Source organism: Trichechus manatus, unplaced genomic scaffold (assembly GCF_000243295.1).
Source record: "Trichechus manatus latirostris isolate Lorelei unplaced genomic scaffold, TriManLat1.0 scaffold00077, whole genome shotgun sequence".
Classification (NCBI taxonomy): domain Eukaryota; kingdom Metazoa; phylum Chordata; class Mammalia; order Sirenia; family Trichechidae; genus Trichechus; species Trichechus manatus.
In genome coordinates, this window is record NW_004444013.1 from 10,924,632 (window position 1) to 10,948,016 (window position 23,385).

At 45.7% G+C, this 23,385-nt stretch overlaps 1 pseudogene; it reads left to right on the top strand.

Moving 5' to 3' along the window:
* Positions 1-20,462: 20,462 nt before the first annotated feature.
* Positions 20,463-22,011, top strand: LOC101353503 (non-histone chromosomal protein HMG-14 pseudogene; annotated as a pseudogene).
* The last annotated feature ends 1,374 nt before the right edge of the window (positions 22,012-23,385 follow it).

Consider the following 23,385-nt stretch of genomic DNA (forward strand, 5'->3'; position numbering starts at 1 on the left):
TTTTCGAAGCCCACAAAATCCACAGCCTCTGACTCACTTCTCCTCCAATAAATGATTTTTTTTTTCCTTCAGCACTGCCTTCTAGTTTGGAAGTCCTTATTCATGGATGGATGGATGGATGGATAGATTGCTGTGGAGTAGACTCTGACTCATGGCAACCTTATGTACAACAGAAGGAAATGCTGCCCCGTCCCACAGCATCCTCACAATGACTGGCATGTTCGCATCCACTATTGTGGCTCTTGTGCCAACCCTTCTCACCCTCGCTGGCCCTCTGCTTCACCAAACATGATGTCCTTCTCCAGCAATTGATCCCTCCTGATGATTTGTCCAAAGCAAGCCAGTCAGACAGTATTCTTTTGTGATCCATAAGGTTTCAATTGACTAATTTTTGGAAGTGGATTACCAGGCCTTTCTTCCTAGTTTGTCTTAGTCTGGAAGCTCCACTGAAACCTGTCCGCCACGGGTAACCCTGCTGGTGTTTTAGGTACCGGTGGCATAGCTTCTAACGTGACAGCAACACGCAAGCCACCTCAGTAGGATGCACTGACAGACGGGGGAGGGGTGGTGGTATCTGTGGATGATAGGGTGGGATTTGGGGAATTCCATCATCACCGTGAGAAACGTTGCTCACAGATGCTAAGCAGTGACTACCCTTCATTCAGAAAGCTGTGTGTGGAGCTGCTGCTGAGCAAACCTGGGGTATGGAGGTGACTGAGACGCACTCCTGCCTCCAAGGGAGGAGCAGTCTGGCCAGGAGCCCAGCGATCACCCACCAACCGCAGTGGAGTGAGATTTGTGCAATGAGAGGGTTAGGGTGCAACACCTGGGATGGTGATAGGCTCTGGGCGCCCCAGGACTCCCAAGGTTGGAGGAAGCTGGGCTGCAAGGCCAGGTGGGAGCTGACCTGAGGGGCAAGGCGGGGAGAACATTCCAGGCAGAGTAAGCTGAGGCTCCAAAGAGTGTTCAGCAGCCCACCGCCACATGCTGGAACTCAGGTCCAGAGGGCTGGCTGGAGCCCTGGGAGGGTCTCCAGGATCAAGGTAAGGTGGCCAGGTGAGGTGGGACCCAGATGTGGGCGCTGGGAGGGCAGCCTGTTGGAGCTGTACTGGGACCCGCATAGAGTTTAAATGGGAGCATGGACATCCCATGTGCATACTGGAAACATGACGTCAGCAGTGGTTTGAAGGGTAGACTAGGGGTCGGGGGTCAGTGAGGACCCGATGGAATCACTCCAGCAAGAGACGCCGAGGGCTGAGGGGAGGGCCAGCTGTGGAGACAGAAGGAAACAAAGATGCTTGGGTGCGAGGCTACCCGTCACGACCTAGGGACCCACTGAGAGGTAGGAGCAGGAGGACCCAGAGGGCGCTCAAGTTTCTGGCTCAGCTGACTTGGCGGTGCTAACACCCAGAATGGGAACTCCGAGAGGCCGGCTCGAGGCGAAGGATGGGGAGGCCGAGTCTGCACTTGCCGGCCTGAGGCGCGCTACCCCAGGGCAACGCCTGATGCAAGGTGCGCAAGGTGCACATGAAGGCGTCCTGCGGAGCGTTACCCTGATGGCTTCACTTCTCAGTGCTGCTGTCACAGAAGCGCCACAAGTGTGTGGCTTTAACCACAGAGATGTATTTTCTCACCTTTCAGGGGGCTGGAAGTCCGAACTCAGGGCGCCGGCTCTAGGGGAAGGCTCTCTGTCGGCTCTGAGGGAAGGTCCTTGTCTCCTTCAGCCTTCGTTCCTGGGTTCCTTGGTGATCTTCATGTGACGTCTCTTTTTTTCACATTTATGCTTGCCTCTGTGCCTAATCTGTTCCTTTCACATCTCAAAAGTGATTGGTTTAAGTCACACCCTACACTGATACGGCCTCATTAACCTGACAAAGAAAGCCCTGTTCCCAAAAGGGGTTAGTCCCATAGGCATAGGGATTAGGATTTACAACACGTAATTTTGGGGAGACACCATTCAATCCATAACACCTGATTATAAAAGGCCCAAGCCCATCGCAGTGGTGACACCCATTTGTCCACTGGGGGAGTGTTTATGGAGCATCGAGGCTGTGCCTGGTGCATTGAGGACACAAAGCCCGTCTCACGTTCTGATGGGGAGGGGCCTTAGCAAGTGACTGATGCTCTGGGGGCCGTGGGCAGGGACAGAGGACAGGAGGCAGGAAGGGCAGGGGATGGTTTGCGATTTCACATCTGGTGGCCGACGGGCGGTTTTGAGAAGGTGATATTGGCGCAAAGACAGGAGGGGGATCGGTGAAGGCCAGAAGGACCAGCTTCCGTTTGTTTGCTTGTTTTCGACGGTGGGGAAAAATGACAGCATGTTGTAAGCTGGTGAAAGGAATCCAGGAGAGAGGAGGGAGTGAGGAGCAGGCGAGAAGGGACGGGGTCCAGTGCGGGCATTGTGGGCGGCCCACCCCAGGACAGGAGGGAAGGTGGGCCCGTGGGCGCAGGGAAAGGAAGGTGGGTGGGTAGGCATCACCAGGGAAGCTCTCCTGATGGTTTGTATGTTCTTAATGAAATAGGAAGCAAGATCATCAGCCAAGACAGGACAGGAGAGGTGTTGGGGGTTTGAGGAGAGAGAAGAATGGGAGAAACCTTGCCCAGGAGAACGAGAGCATGAACAGACAAGAGTTTAGATGACTGCTGGGTGGCATTCAGGACCGATTTGAGATTAGTGATGCTGGCTTTAAGTAATCACAATCCATTAATAATCTTAGCTTCACCACCTGTCTGTCAGCTTATTGTACTGTGGTGGCTTGCATGTTGCTGTGATGCTGGAAGCTGTGCCACCAGTATTTCAAATACCAGCAGGGTCACCCATGGTGAACAGGTTTCAGCAGAGCTTCCAGACTAAGACAGAGTAGGCAGAAAGGCTTGGCAATCTACTTCTGAAAATCAGCCAATGAAAACTCTATGGGATGAACCCCTGAAACTATTGCCCTAAAATACTCTTTAAAGCCCAAACCAAAAATATCCCCTGAAGTCTTCTTAAAACCAAACGATAGTTTAGCTTAACTAGTAAAGAATGTCGCCGTGAACATTATGCTCTTTTAAGAACTATCTATGTGAGATCAAATTGACAACAGCAACTTGAAAGGTTAGATAGGAACCTTAGGGGGACAGTGAGTTTACGTTAATGGGGGAGGAACAACTCAGAAAAGAAGGGTGAGAATAGATGCACAATTCAAAGGATGTAATCAGTGTCACTGAATTGTACAAGTAGAAACTGTTGAATTGATGTATGTTTTGCTGTGTATATTCTCAACAACAAAAATGAAATAAATTATATTAAAAAAAAAAAAACCCTGTGGATCACAACAGAACATTGTTTGATAGAGTGCCTCAAGATGAGCGCCCAGGTTGGAAGGCACTCAAAATACACAGTGGCTGCAACAGTGGACTCAAGTATACCAACAATAATGAATATGGCGCAGGACTGGGTGTTTCGTTCTGTTGTACATGGGGTCGCCAGGAGTGGAGCTGAATTGTCAGCAACTAACAACAACAGTCTCAGCTACTGTTTATGGGTCAACCAGTAATGCCAGGCACTCTACTGAGTATTTCCCATGCTTTATCTTAGTTCACACCCAGAGCCAGCCTAGGAAGTAGGTAGGAACGTCCCCAAACACTCGATGAAGATACCTCGTTTCCTCAGAGAGGCTCTGGAACTGTTCCAAGGTCTCTCAGCCAGTAAAGGGGGATCTTCTGATGCCAGATCTACCAGATCCTAATGACTGCACCACGCTGCCTTTGCAAAAAGGCAATAGACAGAAGCCACTGCTTTCTGGTTTCAAAAGAAATATATTCTTATTGAAGAAAACTTGGAAGATAGACTTAGAACATACCTTCCTTGAATATTTTTTCAGACACTTCAAATTCTGCTCTTTATCCACTTTTATATTTCATTCCAATTTAAATTTATTATTAATTTTTTTTTAGTTATTGCCAAAAACTAAAAAAACCAAACCAGATGCTGTCGAGTTAATTCTGACTCATGGCAATCCCATGTGTTTGCTCCACAGGGTTTTTTTTTTTTTTTTGTACTTTAAGTGAAAGTTTATAATTCAAGTTAGTCTCTCATACAAAAATTTATACATACACTGTTATGTGACCCTAATTGCTCTCCCCATACTGTGACAGCACACTCCTCCTTTTCACCCCAGATTTCCCATGTCCATTCAACCAGCTCCTGACCCTCTCTGCCTTCTCATCTCACCTCCGGACAGGAGCTGCCCATTTAGTCTCTTGTATCTACTTGAGCTAAGAAGCACACTCTTCACAAGTATCATTTTACGTCCCATAGTCCAGTCCAATCTTTGTCTGAAGAGTTGGGCTTGGCAATGCTTTTAGTTCTGGATTGACAGAGAGTCCAGGGGCCATGCTTTCTAGGGTTCCTCCAGTCTCAGTCAGACCATTAAGTCTGGTATTCTTACTAGAATTTGAGTTCTGCATCCTATCCTTCCCCTGCTCCATCAGGGTCTCTCTGTTGTGTTCCCTGTCAGGGCGGTCATTGGTGGTAGCCGGGCACCATCTAGTTCTTCTGCTCTCAGGCTGATGAAGTCTCTGGTCTGTGTGGCCCTTTCTCTCTCTTGGACTAATACTTTTCTTGTGTCTTTGGTGTTCTTCATTCTCCTTTATTCCAGGTGGTTGGGACCAATTGATGCATCTTAGATGGCCGCTTGCAAGCTTTTAAGACCCCAGATGCCACTCACCAAAGTAGGATGCAGAACATTTTCTTAATAAACTTTGTTATGCCAGTTGACCTAGATGTCCCTTGAAAGCATGGTCCCCAGACCCCTGCCTCCACAGGGTTTTCAATGGCTGATCTTTGGGAAGTAGATCACCAGGACTTTCTTCTGAGGTGCCTCCAGGTGGACTCGAATTTCCAATCTTTGGGTTAGCAGCCAAGCACATTAATTGCTTGCACCACCAAGGGACTCCTTAGTTATTGCCATTTCCATAAACATGAGCAAATACAATGTTAACTGCTATGTGCGGTTGTTTTCTCTGGGAGCACTCAGTAGAGGACTGTCACCTGGGTGGCTGTCATTGTCCCCTAGACCTTGACAGCCACCCCTACTCTTCCTCAGGGGCAGCCAGAGGCCATCAAAACAAGGCTCATGTCCTTCTCACACGCTGATAGTGCTGATAGTCTGTCATGTGAGCTTCTTGGCACATTCAGGAAGCTACTGTCTCACATTGTTGGGATTATGGCGGGAAAAAAAAAAAAGGAAGCAAATATAATTTCGAAACCCAAAGCTGTCACCAATTACAGCTACAAGTGCCTGGTTAAGAGCAGGCCAAATATTTGCGAAATGAGTGAAAGGTTTACCTTAGATCAACATTTTAAGTTTTGCAGTAAGCTCGTGGATCTTATAATTCTGTTAGGTAAATACTTTCTAAATATTTTAGAAGTTAAGCACATACATTTCTATACTGTTTTTGTGTGCTGTTGAGTCGATTCTGACTCACAGCCACCCTGTGTGACAGAGTAGAACTGCCCCATAGGGTTTTTTAAGCTGTAATCTTTATGGAAGGAGCCCTGGTGGCACAGTGGTTAAGAGCTCGGCTAACCAAAGGTCAGTGGTTGGAACCCACAGCTGCTCCATGGAAGAAAAATATGGCAGTTTGCTTCCATAAAGATTACAGCCTTGGAAACCCTCTGGGGCAGTTCTACTCTTCCCTATAGGTTTGCTATGAGACGGAACTGACTCAACGGCAATGGGTTTGGTTTTTTTTTTAATCTTTACAGAAGCAGACCACTAGGTCTTTCTCCCATGGAGCAGCTGGGAGGGTTTGAACCACTAACCTTTCAGTTAGCAGCTGAGCTCTCAACCGTCACACCACCAGAGACAAAATTTCTTACATGCTGAGTTACATGGTAAATTCTTATTACAATAAATATGTTACTATATACATATTTATTAGAATAAATGTTACTGTATATATATGTGTGTGTATATATATATGGAGCCCTGGTGGCACAGTGGTTAAGCATTCGGCTGCTAACCAAAAGGCTGGCAGTTCAAATCTACCATTAGTTCTATAGGGCAGTTCTACTCTATCCTATCGGGTCACTATGTGTCGGAATCAACTTGATAACAACGGGTTTTTTGTTTTTTTATATATATACATACATATATATCATACAGGTGTCCCTCAGTGGTGCAAATGTTTAACACGTTCAGCTGCTAACCAAAAGGGTAGAGGTTTGAATCTCCCCAGAGGTGCCTTGGAAGAAAATCCCAGTGATCTACTTCTGAAAAGTCAGCCATTGAAAACCCTACGGAGCACAGTTCTACTCTGACACATATGGGGTCACCATGAGTCAGTGTCAACTTGACGGCAGCTGAAAAAAATATATATACATATATACGTATATATCTCCACACTATGCCCTTCATTCTCTAAGAGGGTGGTCCTTACCACATAATTCTGCCTGGTAGAACACACTTACTTGTATAATGAAACATAGAAAGCACCTGTTTAAGTCAACATTTCCTAGCGATCATCACAAGAACAAAGAGCATATTCTGAGTAGCAAGTTTCTGGCTAAATAGGTTTCCTAGCAACTGTACACAAAACCCCTGAAGGGCAATTGCAGGATTAATACAAAACAAAAACGCATTGCCATCAAGTTGATTCTGACTCATAGTGACCCTGTAGGACAGAGTAGAACTGCCCATAGGTTTTCCAAGGCTGAAATCTTGACAGAAGCAAACTGCCACATCTTTCGCCTGAGGAATGGCTGGTGGGTTTGAACTGCTGACCTTTTGGATAGTAGCCAAGGGCTTAACCACTGTGCCATCAGGGCTACTGCAGTATTAATAGATGTACCAATTTGCCTAGACTAAGAATAGGCTAAACATGGAAGTCAACACGCTTTGTGGCAACCACGTGCAGTTACTTTAATGCTTTTATCTCTGCCACATTCAGAGTAACAGAACAAGGTGCTTTTCCAAGACTCCTTGACTGGGGTGTTGGGACTCTAAGAAAATTTTAGTTAAAACTGGAGGTTGAGGGAGACACTTGAAGGAAGCGAGTTGTGGTTGGAAGAACAACTGGTTCTCATCCAGAATGTTCTACGAACTCACTGTGTGGCTGGAGCAAATTACTAGCCTCTCTGAACCGGGCTTTCTTAAACCAGTGACTTCAACCACCCTTTCAGATCTATAATAAAGTCTCTTCTTTGGAGGCATTTTTACCTCATCCCCTTCCAGAATGACAGAACCACCGTTTCCAAAGTGGAACTTTAAGGGAGAAACCAATAAACTCGTCGCGCTCCTGCTGTGCATCGGGCACTGTGCAGTGTTTCACACGTTCATATCCTCTCATCGCATTTAGTCAGGTCCACAGAGTAGAATTGTGGATAGCGTCTTATCAGTATCCACAGTGTCTGGAACATAGTAGGTGCTCAATAAATGTTCATCATGTAATTGCTGTCAATAAGTTGTACATGTGTAAAAGGTTGAATTGGTAAAATTTGTGTGATAGACATATTTACAACAACAATAAAAAAACAAACGAGGACCTGCTGAGACTGTTCATGTACAACCAAACACCTCATGGGACTTGGTTCTTTGGTTTGGAGGTTTAGGGCCATGGTTTCAAGGGACATCCCAGTTAATTGGCCTAATATTGTGTTTAGTGCTTCTGTTCTACCTCCTAGTTCATTGCGTAGTGCCTGCGAACTCAGTTCTCTTTCAGGCCGAAGAGTAAGAGAGAGAGAGGAAACTGAGGTTGAGATTGTGTTGTCATGGGGCCTTGGTTTTGTGAAACAAGTAGGCTTGCAGGACTGCAGGAGGCAGGGGGCCTCAAGAAGGACAGAGGTCACCATGGCCAAGTGACAGAGGGAAGAAGCCACCAGGGCCCCTGACGTGACGTCCCTCCCTCTGTCCTCTTCCCCTCACTATCTTCTCCTTCCCATTGGGCCCACTTTCCCCCTTTCCCTACCCGGTGCAGTGCAGGGGCTCTTACCTGCTTCTTGCACTGTGGTCATGGCTGGCTCTGATGAGACGCTCAGAGGCAATGGGAGGGAGCCTGAGGACTGGGCTGGACAAAGCCCTCTTAGGCTCCAGCAGAAGATGGGCAGTGACCAGCATGAAGAACCAGGATGGAGCGAGAAGGCCACAGGCAAGGAGCCATCGCGGGAGTGGGAGGCTGGAAGGAACTCGGCAGGGCAGGCCTCTTGGGGGGACAGAATGCTGCCTCACAATCCTGCCCTGCGCCAAGATTCTCAGGTTCTGCGTCTGGAGTCCTGCTAGTGGAAGAGGCTCACTGGGCCATGGTGTGGAACGTTCTGGAGAGAAGCCCATTTAACACCACGGCCCAGGGGATGCTCAATAAAAATCATGACTTGTAAGAGATACGGAGGTCAGAGCCAGCCACATTAAGACAAAATGCAACAAGGCACCAGAGACAACAACCCTGTTTCAGGCTTTTTCCTGTGACCCTAGAAAGTGTTACTGGAGACAGGTGAGGTAAGGAGTCCCAGTGGTGGCCTCATCCATGAGGAGGCAAGAGTGGCCCCCTAAATTACCACAAACCAAGCCCTCATCAAATAAGGCAATCATTCATTCATTTTTGTGAGTATTCCCCCCTTAGTTTCCTAGAACAAAGTTCTTGTGTTTCCAACGTAAATCTAAGAAAAAGGGATATGTACTTCTACACCTCTGCCAGGAGAAGGGAGTACCGCCAGGGGCTGTGTATAAAGCTGGTGTCAGGATCCAAGAAAGCAAGAGCAGGCAGAAGGTGCCCAGTGGGAGAGGATACCTCCCATCCCGGAGGCCAGGGTGAATCCTGTGTCCATGGACTGTCGTCCCTAAGCTGGGTGTACTAGTGTCCCAGGAAGGCCATAACAAAGTACCAAACACAGACATGGATTCTCTCACAGTTTTGGAAACTAGAAATCCAAAATCAAGGTGTCAGCACAATTGGTTCCTTTTGGAGGCTCTGAGGGACAATCTTCCATGCCTCTCTCCTAGCTTCTGGTGGTTGCTGGTAATTCTTGGCATTCCTTGGCTTGTAGCCTCATCACTCCAATCTCTGCCTCCATCTACACATGGTCTTCTCATGAGGACCAGTCATTGGATTTAGGGCTCACTCTACCTTAGTATGACCTCACATTAATTACATCTGCAAGACCCTATTTCCAAATAAGATAACATTCTGAGGTTCCTAGTGGACATGAATTTTGGGGAAACACTATTCAACCCAGTATACTGGGTAAAACAAGTACTTAATTCTGGCTGCTACAGGTTAAAAATGGTAAAAGGTCTCAGTATGGTGAGTAGTGTCTGGGGTCTTAAAAGCTTATGAGTGGCCATCTAGTATACAACTATTGGTAAAAAAGGAAACTCAAGAATCAGAGAAGGAATTGGACTACAGGACTAACTAATTGTTGCCATGAACCAATGCTTTTTCCACCTTGAGATCAGAAGAACTAGATGGCGCCTGGCTACCACTACTGAGCATTCTGATCAGGAATACAATAAATGAATCCTGATAAAAAGGAGAAAAATGTGGAACAGAACTTCAAACTCTTAAAGAATCCAGACTTGCTGGGCGTATTGAGGCTGGAGGAGTCCCCAAGACTATGGCCCTGAGCTGCTCTTCAAACCTTGAATTGAAACTATCCCCTAAAGTCACTTCAAACTAAGTAACAGTTCATCCCAAAGAGTAAAGATTGTCACCCTTGATTATTGCATTTCTTAAAAAAAAAAGATCTATATAAGACCAAAATGTCAGTAGCTATTTTAAAGCATAAATGAGGTTAGGGGGCAGGGCGATTGAGTAAACGGAAGTAAAACAACTAGAACATAAATAAGGAGAATGTTGACACAATGTAAAGAATGTATCCGATGTCACTGATAATGTCTAGAAACTGTGGAATGGGAATGGGTTTTGCTGTGTATATTTTCACCAAAAATTAAATTAAAAAAATTTATAACAGATATGAAATACAGAGTTGTTTCTAACTCCATACCACATGCCACCCTGCCTGAGGAATCCTGTTTCAGTCTGAGCTGTTACCTGATGTTGACATCATTACAGTAAGTAGAATTGGATGTTCTGGGATAATTTTTGGCCTTTGGTACTATGCAACATGCAACTTCTGGTCCTCTTTAGTTTCATCTGGGAAGTCCGTTTCAGTGGAAACATATTCTCCTCCCTCATTCCTACCTTCCGGGAACTAACACGTGCAGTCTTCCATAATCTGCAGTGTACGTGACCTCCTTTTTTCCTTGTCTCATTACTGCTGGTCCTGGCCTCCATCACCTACAAGCCTGCCAAAGGGTCTCCCGGCTTGAGTCCATGTGCCCCTCACCACCACCCCCTAATCTGAGAAGCCGTCCCTAAAAGCCACATTGCTCTGCTGTGCTTAACAACTCTCCCTACTTAGCAATCTCCCAGGGCTCTCCACTGCCCATAGTGCAAAATCCAAGATCTTTATCAGCGTATCATTCAAGGTCATGTGCAAATGCAACTCTGCACCACACAAGTCAGCCTCCGAGAGCCCCCGAGAGTAGCACCCTCCACACAAACTTGTCTTCCCCCTCTGACTTCCAGCATCTCTCACTTGGCATGTACCATTAAGTGCCATTTTGTGGGGAATTGATTTCATTGGTAATTATATTATTTTTCAGACAGGTCTCCCTCCCCAGTCAGGTAAGGAAGGGGCTCCCACAGCTTTCTGGTTAAGCACGCAGGCTCCCAGGTCAGGCTGCCTGGGTTCAAAGCCCCCACTTTCTTGATCTACTAACTTGGCACCTTTACGTGATTCAGTTTCCTCATCTGTAAACTGGGGTGATAATTGGGACCTTCCACAGGGCATTTGCACATCTAGCAAATGAGTGAATGAGTGCTCTAAAGAGTTGGATTAGCTAGTAGTCCTCTGTGTCCACCTGATGAATATACTTTTTAAAAAACATGTACAAACTTGACGGGGTGCAGTGGTGAGGGATGAATTTTTAATTCACATTTTCATTGGTTACTAGTAATGTTGAGCTTTTTTCTGTGTTTATTAAGCATTTCAGTAGCCTCCTGTCAATCAGCTACGTTCCTTGCCTCTTTCTACTCTTTCCACATCATCAAATTGTGTATATATAGATACATTTTTAATTTAACGAGTAACACATTAATACATCCTTATTCTAAAATGGGGTTTCTCACCCTCAGCACTATAGATGTTTGGGCCTGTGTCCTGGTTTCCTAAGACTAACACAAACACCACAAGTGAGTGGCTTTAAAGAACAGAAATTTATTTTCTCATAGTCCTGGGGGCCAGAAGTCCACATCAGGGTCTTGGATGTGTTGATTCTTTCCTTGTAGCTCCAGGCGTCCCTTGGTTCCTTGGTGATCCTCATGTGGCGTCTGTCTTCCCCAGCATGTGGCCCTGTCTGTGTCTAATCTGTTTTTTTTTTTTTTTTTTTAAACAACTCAGGAGTGATTAGATTTACAATGCACCCAACTCGGTATGATCTAATTAACATAGCAGAGAAAACCCCATTTCCAAACAGGATCACATCCACAGGTATACACACACACACCACACCTGTTGCCAGTGACTCAATTCCAACTCATAGCAATCCTACGGGGCAGAGTAGAACTGCCCCATAGTTTCCAAAGCTGTAACGTTTTTTTCTTTTATTGTACTTTAGATGAAGGTTTACAGAGCAAATTAGTTTCTCATTAAACAATTAATGCACATATTGTTTTGTGACATCGGTTGCCAAACCCACGACATGTCAACACTCTCCCCTTCTGGAACTTGGGATCCCCATTTCCATTCATCCAGGTTTCTTGTCCCCTGCTGCCTTCTCATCCTTGCTCCTGGGCTAGTGTGCCCATTTAGTCTTGTTTATGTGGTTAAGCTACGTGTATTATTGTTTTATGGGCCTGTCTAATCTTTGGCTGAAGGGTGAACCTCAGGAGTGACTTCAGTACTGAATTAAAACGGTGTCTAGGGGCCATATTCTCAGGGTTTCTCCAGTCTCTGTCAGACAAGTAAGTCTGGTCTTTTTTTGTGAGTTAGAATTTTGTTCTACATTCTTCTCCAGCTCTATTCAGGACCCTCTGTTGTGATTCCTGTCAGAGCAGTCGGTGGTGGTAGCCGGGCACCATCCAGTTGTGCTGGACTCAGTCTGGTAGAGGCTGTGGTAGTTGTGGTCCATTAGTCCTTTGGATGAATCTTTCCCTTGTGTCTTTGGTTTTCTTCATTCTCCCTTGCTCCAGATGGGGTGGGACCAGTGGAGTATCTCAGATGGCCACTCACAAGCTTTTAAGACCCTAGATGCTACTCAACAAAGTAGGATGTAGAACATATTCTTTATAAACTATGTTATGCCAATTGAGCTAGATGTCCCCTGGGATCAAGGCTGTAAGCTTTACAGAAGCAGACTGCCACATCTTTCTCCCACAGAGCGGCTAGTGGGTTCAAACAATCGACCTTTAGGTTAACAGATGAGCGCTTAACCACTGTGCCACCAGGGCTCGCCACAGGTATAAACCAAAAAAACCTGTCAATTCCGACTCAGCAATCCTACAGGACAGAGTAGAACTGCTGCATTAGGGCTTCCAAGGAGCAGACGGTGGATTCGAACTGCGGACCTTTTGGTTAGCAGCCTGACCTCCTAGCCACTGAGCCATCAGGTATAGGGGTTAGGATTCCAACACATATTTTGGAAGGGATCATTCTTTGTGGTGAGGGGCTGTCCTGTGCAATGTAGATTGTTTAGCAGCATCCCTGGCCTCCACCCAGTAGATGCCAGTAGCATTCCTTCTGTTGAGATGACCAAAAATGTCTCCAGCTATTGTCAACTATCCTTTGGCGGGGGGTGTAAAATGTTAGTAGTAGCATCAGAACCTGTCTAACTTCATGAGGGATAATGAGAATCACCATCAGCCCAAGGCTGATTCCTATGAGGTGGAGGTCAGACATACCTCCACTCTCCAACCTTCTTTACTATTCTGACACCAGCTGTCCCTCCACAGTACTCTCTACTTCCCTTCTGGGTTCGATAATCCATTGCAATGGCCACACAAAACTCACAGACCATACTTAGAATTAAGTAGTTTATTAAGGAAGTAACAGGATACAATTTGGGATCAGGCTCAGTAGGCTACAACTCAGGATCAGGAAGCATGCAGGCCAAGTCTGGAAGGGTCCCCCGAAGTGGAGAGCACATGTCTTTTCTCATGGCAGGACAGCTCGCTCAGCTCCTCTCAGCCATGCACACTCCCCCTCGGCCCCCTCAGGACAGGCTCTCTGCCTTTGGCCTCCCTGCCCTCGGCATCCCCACTGCTAACCGGCCCAGCTCATAGCCCGTGGAGCACTGTTATTCAGCTATCTTCACAGCAGGTTTCGGCTGTCGTCACCAACTCTGCCACAGGGCCCCTTCCAGGCCTGTCGCTGCTGGTTGTGCCCCACGGCCCCTTCCAGGCCTCTCACTGTCTTGTGTTACAACCCTTGACCCGTATTACAGCTATTTTAGGAGGTTTCTCACCTCCTCTCTCTCTACTTCTTCTCTTGTCTCTTTTCTTGCCTTCCTTTTCTCCTTTTTGCTTCTTTCTGCTTCTGTCAACCTGTGGGGTTGGCTGCATATATAAGCAAACTTCTAGTCAATTTCAAGGCATGGCCCTCCCACCAGGGGGCCATGAACTGACCACTCCTCTGTCGGTACCACAGTCATTCATTTGCATAAGTATACTGGCCAGTCCCTGTAAGGTTTGTAGAACAGACCAATCATAGGGCAGGCTGCAGCCCAGGGACAGACAAAAAGTTATCAAACATCAGGTTGTCTACAGCTTACCCAGGAATGTCAATCAACCTGGAAAAAAGTAACAAACCGTCTAGGGTAGAAAACTAGGGCAAAGGTAACTCCTCAGGGTTTAGGGGAAGAATCTTTCAAGCTATTTTTCCAAAGAACCAAGGCAAAAGCCCACATAAAGGAACACATTTCACCACAGAGGGCAAAACCGCCCCACTTGAGAACCACCGCTCCAAAACAGGCAAATGAACAGAAGAACATAAGGTCAAACATGCCCTCCCCAGAGCTATCATGGTCAATGGTTTAGAGCAGATCTTCTAGTTTTCTCTGTTGTCTTAGGTAGTGCTGCTGTAACAGAAATGCCACAAGCAGGTGACTTTAAAGAACAGAAATTTATTTTTTCACAGAGGCTAGAAGTCCAAATTCAGAATGTGGCTCTAGGGGGAGGTTCCTTTCTTGTCTATTTCATTTTCTAGTAGCTGGCAATCCTTGGCGTGCCTAGCCTTGTAGATTCCTCTGCCTGCATTGTCATCAGATAGCATCTAAATTCCCCCATGTGCACTCACACGTCTGTGTGTCCTTGCTGCTCTTTCTATCACTCAGAAGTGATTAGGTTTAGGACCCACCCTACACTGGTATGACCTCATTAACATAACAAAGAAAACTCTGTTCCTAAATGGGATCACATCCACAGGTACAGGGGTTAGGATCCCAACACTATTTTGAGGGGACACAATTCGGCCCGTAACATCTGTGTATTTGCATATATGTGTACATTTACAAAGTTTGACCTGTTCGTGTGGGATTACATTCAATGTGTTACTCTGTGATTGGCTTTTTTCAGGTGGAGATCTTTCCACTTCCACAGAGATGCCCATGTTCTCTGTCTTCCGTCTTATTACAATATGTGTCCTTGTTTGTTGGAAGGCCAGAGCCTCCACTCAAGTTTCGGAACCCATATCCTTTTCCTTTGCTGATTCGGTTCCTCCTGCCCAAGAGCTTCTGGCCCAAGAGAAATACCCACACTGCCTGTACTTTGTTAAGTGCTCAACTTATTAAACTCAGATTTGTGAACCGAATCTGAAAACCTTTTCAAACAATAATTAAAAATATATTAAATTAATTCTCATAAACAATTTAACCTGTAGTTATAAGTCTGGCATGGCTGATTCTTTTGAATACTGCAAACACTTAGCAAATAAAGCATATACAAATGTAACAATAAGAAAACCAATTTCTTACTCTAAATCCCAATGTCATTGACTTAACTAACATCTTTATTATTTCCTATACTTTTCTAGGGTTACAATGATAAATATTTTTGATATTTCTCCAGGGGTGCTATCCCCAAAGAAAAATAATACCATCTCTAACCAGCTGAGCGGAGGCATTGGGGTATAGATGGATTGATTCTTGGCTAGGGCTGAATCTACATTGCTCTCCTGGAGGCAGTTCAAACCAGGCCACTGATTAAGGTTGCTTTTTATAATCATTTGCTACATCAATATGGTTTTTAAAGTCCACCCCCTTCACATGGGTTTTAGTGTTTTCCTCCTGTGGCTACTAAAATGATGCCCTTTTTAAGCCTTGCTTCGCAGCATTACATAACCCAGCTTCCGGGGTTTTTATGACAGATTAACCTAAGTCCCGTCATTATGAAATATTGACTTGACCTGGTAGCATTATTAAAAATGTATGTCTGGCTTACCAGTATTTTATTAAAATTAGCAAGGCCACCTAGAAATTCCATCTCCAAGCAATGAAGGATTGTGTCTTGGTGGTTACGTCTTCTCTTTAGGACATCTGCATGATGTATTATCCGGGCGCGCTCTCGAGCTCTATCTTTACCTGGCTTTTGTGGTTGAGCGCAGGGTCCTTGTCCTCCTGGTTCTCATGAGTGACTTCCAGTGCTGACAGTTCCTGCTTTTTCTGGGGCCATTTGGCTTCTTCCTGTTCTGTGTTTACCTGCTTCGACTCACACACAGAAACAAGTACATGTGACCATTTTACAAACAGGTGTGTATTAGTGTCCTGGGGCTGCCATAACAAAATACCAAAGTGCGTGGCTTGTAAGAACAGAAATGTATTGTCTCAGTTCTGGAGGCTGGGAGCCTGAATTCAGGGTGTCAGCAGGGCCATCTTCTCTCCAAAGGCTCCAGGGGAAGATCCTTTCTTGTCTCTCTCAGCTTCTGGGAGCTCGAGGTGTTCCTTGACTTGCAGCTCCACCAAAACTCTGTTGTCACATGGCCATCTTCCCTTTGTCTGTCTCTCTGTGCCTCTTCTTTTCAAGGACCCCACTCAGAATGAATTAAGACCTGCCCTATTCCATTTTGACCTTGTGTTAACTGATATCTTCAAAGACCCTATTTCCAAACAAGGTCACTGTCTTAAGTCATCTAGTGCTGCTGTAACAGAAATACCACAAGTGGATGGCTTTAACAGAGAGAAGTTTATTCTCTCACAGTCCAGTAGGCTACAAGTCCAAATTCAGGGTGTCAGCTCCACGGGAACGCTTTCTCTGTTGGCTCTGCAGAAGGTCTGTGTCATCAATCTTCCTTTGGTCTGGGAGCTTCTCTGTGCAGGAACCTCAGGTCCAAAGGATACATTCTGCTCCCGGTGCTGCTTTCTTGGTGGCGTGAGGTTCCCATGTGTCTCTGCTTGCTTCTCTCTTTTATATCTCAAAAGAGACTGGCTTAAGACACTAGTCTTGTAGACTTCATCAGTTAACTGCCGCTAATCCATCTTATTACATCATAGTGACAGAGTTTACAACACATATAAGGAAATCACATCAGATTACAAAATGGTACACAATCATACAATATGGGGAATCATGACCCAGCCAAGTTGATAGATATTTTTGGGGGACACAATTCAATCCCTGACAGTCACATTCACAGGCACCAGGGGTTAGAACTTCAACATATCTTTTTGGAAGACACAGTTCAATCCATAACAAGATGTGAAACAATATATCCATATATTATCAATCTCCCACGGTATTAGTTTTCCATGATGCACAACAAATTACCACAAACTTAGCAGCTTAATACATATTTGTTCTCTCTCGGTTTCTCTGGGTCAGGAGTCTGGGTACAGCTTAGCCGGTCTTCCGCTCAGGGGCTCAGAAGGCTGTGATCAAGATGTCAGCTGGACCGTGTTTGCATCTGGAGATTCAACTGGAGAAGAATCTGCTGCCAAGCTTATTCAGGTTGTTGGCAGAATGCATATCCTTGCCGCTGCACGACTGTAGGCCCCAGCTTCTTGCTGACTGGAGGCCACCTGCCACGTGGCCCCTCCATAGGCAGCTCACAACAGGGCTGTTTGCTTCTTCAAGGCCAACAGGAGAGAGAATTTTCTAGCATGAGAGAGGCCAAGTTCTTCTTGAAAGGGCTTCCATCTGATTAAGTCAATCCCACCCAGGAGAATCTATCTTTTGATTAACTCAAAATCAACTGATTTGGGATCTTAATTACATCTGCAAAATGCCTTCACCTTTGGCTAGAAGCCAGCCAAAGATCCAGACCACAATCAAGGGAAGGGGGTTACACAAGGCATGATTACCAGAGGCCAGAGATCACAGGGGCCACCTGGGTCTGTCCACTATACCTACTTAATGAAATCAGGAAAAATTAAACATAGTCTATCACACACTCTACCTCTGCATACAGTTTATACTAACACTCTCTTAGGAGTTTCATTATGAACTCATGGTTTTGCCCTCAAGGCTCTCTGAGCTTATCTATCACTCAGCCACATGTCCACTGGCTGCAGCCACTGGCAGCCTTGCTGTTCCTGGAATGGGCCAAGCACACCCCAGCCCTGGCCCAAGCACTTGAGGCTATGTGCTCACTTCTCCACTCTATCCAAGCCTCTGCTAGAATGTCACATGCTATAGATTGAACTATGACCCCAAAAAAAGATATGCTGAAGTCCTAACCCCTGTACCTGTGAACGTGACCTTGTTTGGAAATAGTCTTTGAAGATGTTATCAGTTAGCATGAGGTCACACTAGAGTAGGGTGGGTCCTAATTCAACATGAATTGTGTCTTGTAAAAGAGGGGAAGGCACAGAGAGATGGAGGAAGATGTATCTACAAGCCAAGGAATGCCACAATTCACCAGACATCACCAGAAGCTAGGAGAGAGGCCAGGTCAAGGACTAGAACATGACCACCAGCCCGGAAGCCTCTGTATGTCCCTTTGGTCCCCCAAGGTATCCACTTCCTGGTTGTTACGGTAATGTTATGGTAATCACTTCCTTGCTCATCCGTATCCTTTTACCATCAAACATACATCCTCAAACATTATATTTGTTTAGTGTGTCCTAGCTTCTTGTTTTGATATGTCCAAATAGGCTGCTTGTGTGGACTAGTTTGATTACTGGTGCCTTTGAAGCTCTAACATCCTGTCACCAGGTAGTTAGGTCTGTTACTAAGTATGTGTGCCCAGGAGTCCGTTAAATTTTCCTGTATGGATTCAGCTCAGGTGTCCTGGCAGTCAGTCACCAAGTGTATGGTACAGGCTCTCACCTACAGTCTTAGAGAGGCATGGGTGACTGGTGTAGGCACAGGTATCTGGCTGCAGTAGGGGGTCACGCACTGAGCAAGGCAGGGGGCTGACGGCTGCCCCCAGTGTCTGAAAGGAAAGCGTGTCCCTGTTCCCTAGAGCAAGTAGGTAGGTGAGTTTTGCAGCTGGACTATGAGCACCCTACTCTGTTGGCTGTAAGGACTGGGGGGCACCACTTATTCTTGGACCCCTGTAGCAGGTGACCAGGTGGCATGGGTGGAGCCACTAGTCCTCCAGCCCCTGATGCAGACAGGTAAGGCGCCTGCTTAAAGGGCAGAGCAGTGTCAAACTTCACAAACCTGCCACTTCACAGCTGAAACAGTTGAAGTTAGACCAGGTATTTACCCTGTTGTACTGCAGTAGTGAAGGCTGACGCTGTTGAGATAGGCCCACACACGTCTGTGCAGGGGAGGAAGGCACTCAAAGTCTGCGGACCCCTTATGACTGTGCCTAGGCAAAGGAGCTGTGCCAACCCTGAGGTCCTGGCTTAGGGGAGCTGGTAGCTTATTTTTCCCTGTTTGTTAATTTGTTCCCTCTCCAAGGCCAGGAGAATGGGTCAGGGTGCCTTATGGGATCTACTTCCAGCCCAGGGGACTCACAGATAGCTGAAGCCAGCCAGGACTGGTGCAGAGCATGGAGGGAGGAGGTAAATGGGAGAGAGGTTTTTCCCAAATGGGTTTTTTTTTTTTTTTTTTTTTTTTTAATATCCCCGCTGTAGACCACACGCAAGTACTTATCTTTAGCCACTTGAGTGCTGCTTTTCACTGGTTTGGAGTGTCCAAGTAGACTCTCTGCTGCCGGGTCTCTCTCGATGTGGAAAGTGCCTCCCGAGCGAGCAAGCGCGCCCAGCTGTTTGCCAGCCTCACTGCGCACCCTGAGCTGATCCGGGCCGAAGGGCTGCAGCTCCCGCTGGGTCAGGTCAGGCAAGTCCTTGCTGCTTCCGAACCGTCCCTCTCTCCCTCCGTCACTCAGTCTGATTCCTCAACTTTGCCTTGTTCAGGGCTCCTAGACATTCATATACAATCAATTCACTTGTTTTTTCAGGTCTTTGTTGTAAGAGGGACATAGGAAGCCGTCTGACTACTCCCCTCATCCTGGCCCCCCCCCCATCCTCAAACATTACAAATAAGTTCTTGCCTATTTTTTAGAACTTTACATATAAATGGGATCATTATGTAAGCTTTGGGGTCTGGCTTTTTTCACTCAGCATTTGTTCAAGATTCATCCATGTTGTTGCATTTAGCTGTACTTTACCTTTTGTTACCAATAAAATTCTATTATGACTATACCACATGTATTTACCCATTCCACAGTGGATGGACATTTGGGGCTGTTACAAACAATGAGATGGACTGACACAACAGCCACAACAGTGGACTCAAGCATACGAATGATCATGAAGATGGCACACGCAGGACTGGACAACGTTTCTTTCTGTTGTACGTATGACTGCTGTGAGTCAGAGCTGACTCGATGGCAACCACCACCACAAACAATGCTGCTAAGAACGTTTCTGCACATTCCTGGCGGGTATATCACCTAAGGCAGTGCTAGATCGCACAGTATTCCGGTCTTCAGCTTTACTGTATGATGTCACACAGATTTGCCCAGCGATTGCACCAACCCATACTTCCACTTAACCTATCTGGTAGGCATCTCATTGTGGGTTTAATCTGCATTTCCCCGCTTACTGATAAGGTCAGGCACTTTTTTGTAAGTTTATTGGCCACTCGTACTTCCTCTTTTTAAGTGCCTGCTGAAGTCCTTTGCCTGCTTTTCAACTGGGATGTCTGTCTTTTTCTTACTGATTTGCGGTTGGGTCTTTCTATACTCTGGACACTAGCCCTTTGTTGGTTTGTATGCTGTAAATAACTTCGTCCACTCTGTGGTTTGCCTTTTCACCCAAATCATGGTCTCTTTTGATAAAGAGTTCTTGATTTTAAAGTAGTTCAATGTGTCAATCATTAAGGTTGGTGACTTTAACATCCTTCTTTATAAATCCTTCTCTATCAAGATCCTTTTCTTGGGCAGGCAGAGCGGCAGAGGCCAGGCAGCCTAGCTTCTAGAAGGCTCTTGGTGTGCTGCGGCCCACAGGCACCCGGCACGCACCCTCCCTGCCGCCAAGATGTCCAAGAGGAAGGCCAGCTGGGCAGAAGGGGTAGTGAAGGAGAAGCCCAAGAGTAGAGGGCGAGGTTGTAAGCTAAACCTGCTCCTGCAAAAGTGGAAACGAAGCCAGAACAGGCAACAGAAAAGGATAAATCTTCAGACAAAAAAAGTGCGAACAAAAGGGAAAAGGGGAGGAAAGGGAAAACACGTTGAAGTGGCTAACCAAGAAACTAAAGATTTTCCTGCAGAAAATGGAGAAACCAAAAACAAGGAGCGCCCAGCCTCTGATGAAGCAGGAGAGAAAGAAGCCAAGTCTGATTAATGTTCGTCGACCATGTCTTATCAGTGGTCCCTGTATCTCCCTTATTGTACAATCCAGAGGAATATTTTATCAACTGTTTTGTAAATGCAAGTTTTTTAGTAGCTCTAGAAACATTTTTGAGGAGGAGGAAATCCCACCTCATCGCATTTTTTAAGTGCAAATGCTTTTTTTAAAGAGGTGAAATCATTTGCTGGTTGGTTATTTTTTGGTACAACCAGAAAATAGTGGGATGTTGAATTGTGGGAGGTTTGACTGTCTTCTATCCCATAATACAAAGCATACTTAATGACAATTTGGAGTCGAGGTCATGCGTTTGGATGTCTTGAACATTTTAAATTACTTCTATTTCCATGTTGTTTTTTAGTAGAATTGTTTCTTAAAGAAAACGGCTCCCTCATCCCAGCTCTCCCTGCTAGCACTGTGCATTCTGTAACATCTCTGCTCCTGGTGGTCCAGTTTCCCTAACACTGTCATGTGCTGTGAAAGGTTGAACGTTTGAGTATGTAATGTGTGTGATACTGAGCTGTGAATTAGTGGGACTTAATGTAAAAGCTTATCAACAATTGAAGATAATTGGTACTTGATATCTTCTTAAGGAAAATGTCTCCAAATTTAAAGCTGGAAAGTCACTGGAATTTAGAAAAGAATTATAACTACATGGTTTTTTAAATTTTTGGTATGCACATTAAGAATTGTGTACAAATTGTTCATAATGCCTCTGCACTGATCCTCAAAACAACCAATAAAATACCAATTATGAAAAACAAAAAAGATCCTTTTCTTACGCATTAACCGTTTGCATCTTCCATCATCTTCTAAAAGCCTTGTTTTGTCTTTCACATTTAGATCTGTGATCAGGGTGGCCATATGTCTAGGTTTATGCTTCTTGTCTTGGCATCTCACCCAATTAACACCTTTTTTTCCCCCTCAAAGGTGTGTATTATTTTTTTTAAGCTGTTTTCCCTTGGAAAAAGTTACTGGCGCTTCTTTGCTAGTTCTAATTCTGGCCGTTGTAAATCACTGGTGTTTGGAGAGGTACCGAGAAGCGTAACAGAATGTCACAGGGCAACCCAGGTCCAGGCCCATCTTCCACACCTACCAGTGTGTGACACTGGTCCTCAGTGCCCTGGGAGGGCTGTGGTGAGGCTCCGCAGAGCCAGGACAGGGACGTGTCCCTACCCAGGGTGGTGCCTCCCTGCTGTGGCTCCAGTAGAGCTCCATTCTGTGCTCGAGAGAGCTGCCGGAGCCTGGGGTAGGAAACAGCACCCTGGAGTAGGTTACTGACTCTAAATAAAACTCATTTGGGTAAATGGTTGGAAAATACAGTGAAAGACATTTTAGGTACATTTGATTTGTTTCAGGGCTTCAAACCAGTTCATTCCGGTTTGACCCCTGCTGAGAATTTGCATTTCTCAGCAGGGGTTCAAAGCGGAATGAACTGGTTCTGAAGCCCTGGTTTATCTGACCGGTTATATTTCCAGAGTCAAACTATATATGCGTGTTCCTTTTACATACTGATATAACACAGATCACAGTTTGGTTTTGATCATACTGTGAGGTCCCCATCATTAGACGCTCCTCAAACTACTGTCACTGGCACCAGTCGTGAGGTACTGTGCAGGCGTGCAGGAAGTAAATGGAAGGTGGGTCCTGCACGAAAGCTCCCTGTCCACTAGATCAACGTAAGAACCCATACGCCTAGTGGTATGATACCAGCTGCTGTCAAGTCGATTCCAACTTATGGAGACCCCATGTGTGTCAGGGTAGAACTGTGCTCCACAGGGTTTTCAACGGTTGATTTTTCAGACGTAGGCTGCCAGGCCTTTCTTCCAAAGCGTCTCTGGATAGACTTGAACCTCCAACCTTTTGGTTAACGGCTGAGTGCATTAACTGTTTGTACCACCCAGGGACTCCATCAAGGGCTTAAACGTATGACTGCAAGTTTTATTTTGCTTCCTGGGGAGTACTTTATGTTAAGCAAACTAGTAAGAGCTTTCCTTTGTCTGCTCCTGAGCCTTGTACTTTACCTTGACCTTATCAGCTTATCCTACTTAACTCCTGTTGCAGTTATCTAGTGCTGCTATAACAGAAATACCACAAGTGGGTGGCTTTAACATATGGAAGGTATTCTCTCTCAGTCTAGGAGGCTAGAAGTCCAAATTCAGGGTGCCAGCTCTAGAGGAAGGCTCTCTCTGTTGGTTCTGGGGGGAAGGTCCTTGTCATCAATCTTCCCCTGGTCGAGGAGCTTCTCAGCTCAGGGACCCCAGGTCCAAAGGATGCGCTCTGCTCCCGGAGCTTCTTTATTAGTGGTATAACATCCCCCCATCTCTCTGCTCGCTTCTCTCTTTTATATCTCAGAAGGGATGGACTCAAAATACAACTTAATCCTGTAGATTGAGTCCTGTTTGATTAACATATCTGGCTTTAATCCTGCCTCAATAACATCATAGAGGTTAGGATTTACAACACATAGGATAATCACAACAGATCACAAAATGGAGGACAACCACAAAATACTGGGAATCATGGCCTGCCAAGTTAACACACATTTTTGGGGGACACAATTCAATCCATAACAACTCCTAATTAACTACCTTTATTCATACAACTCAAATAAACC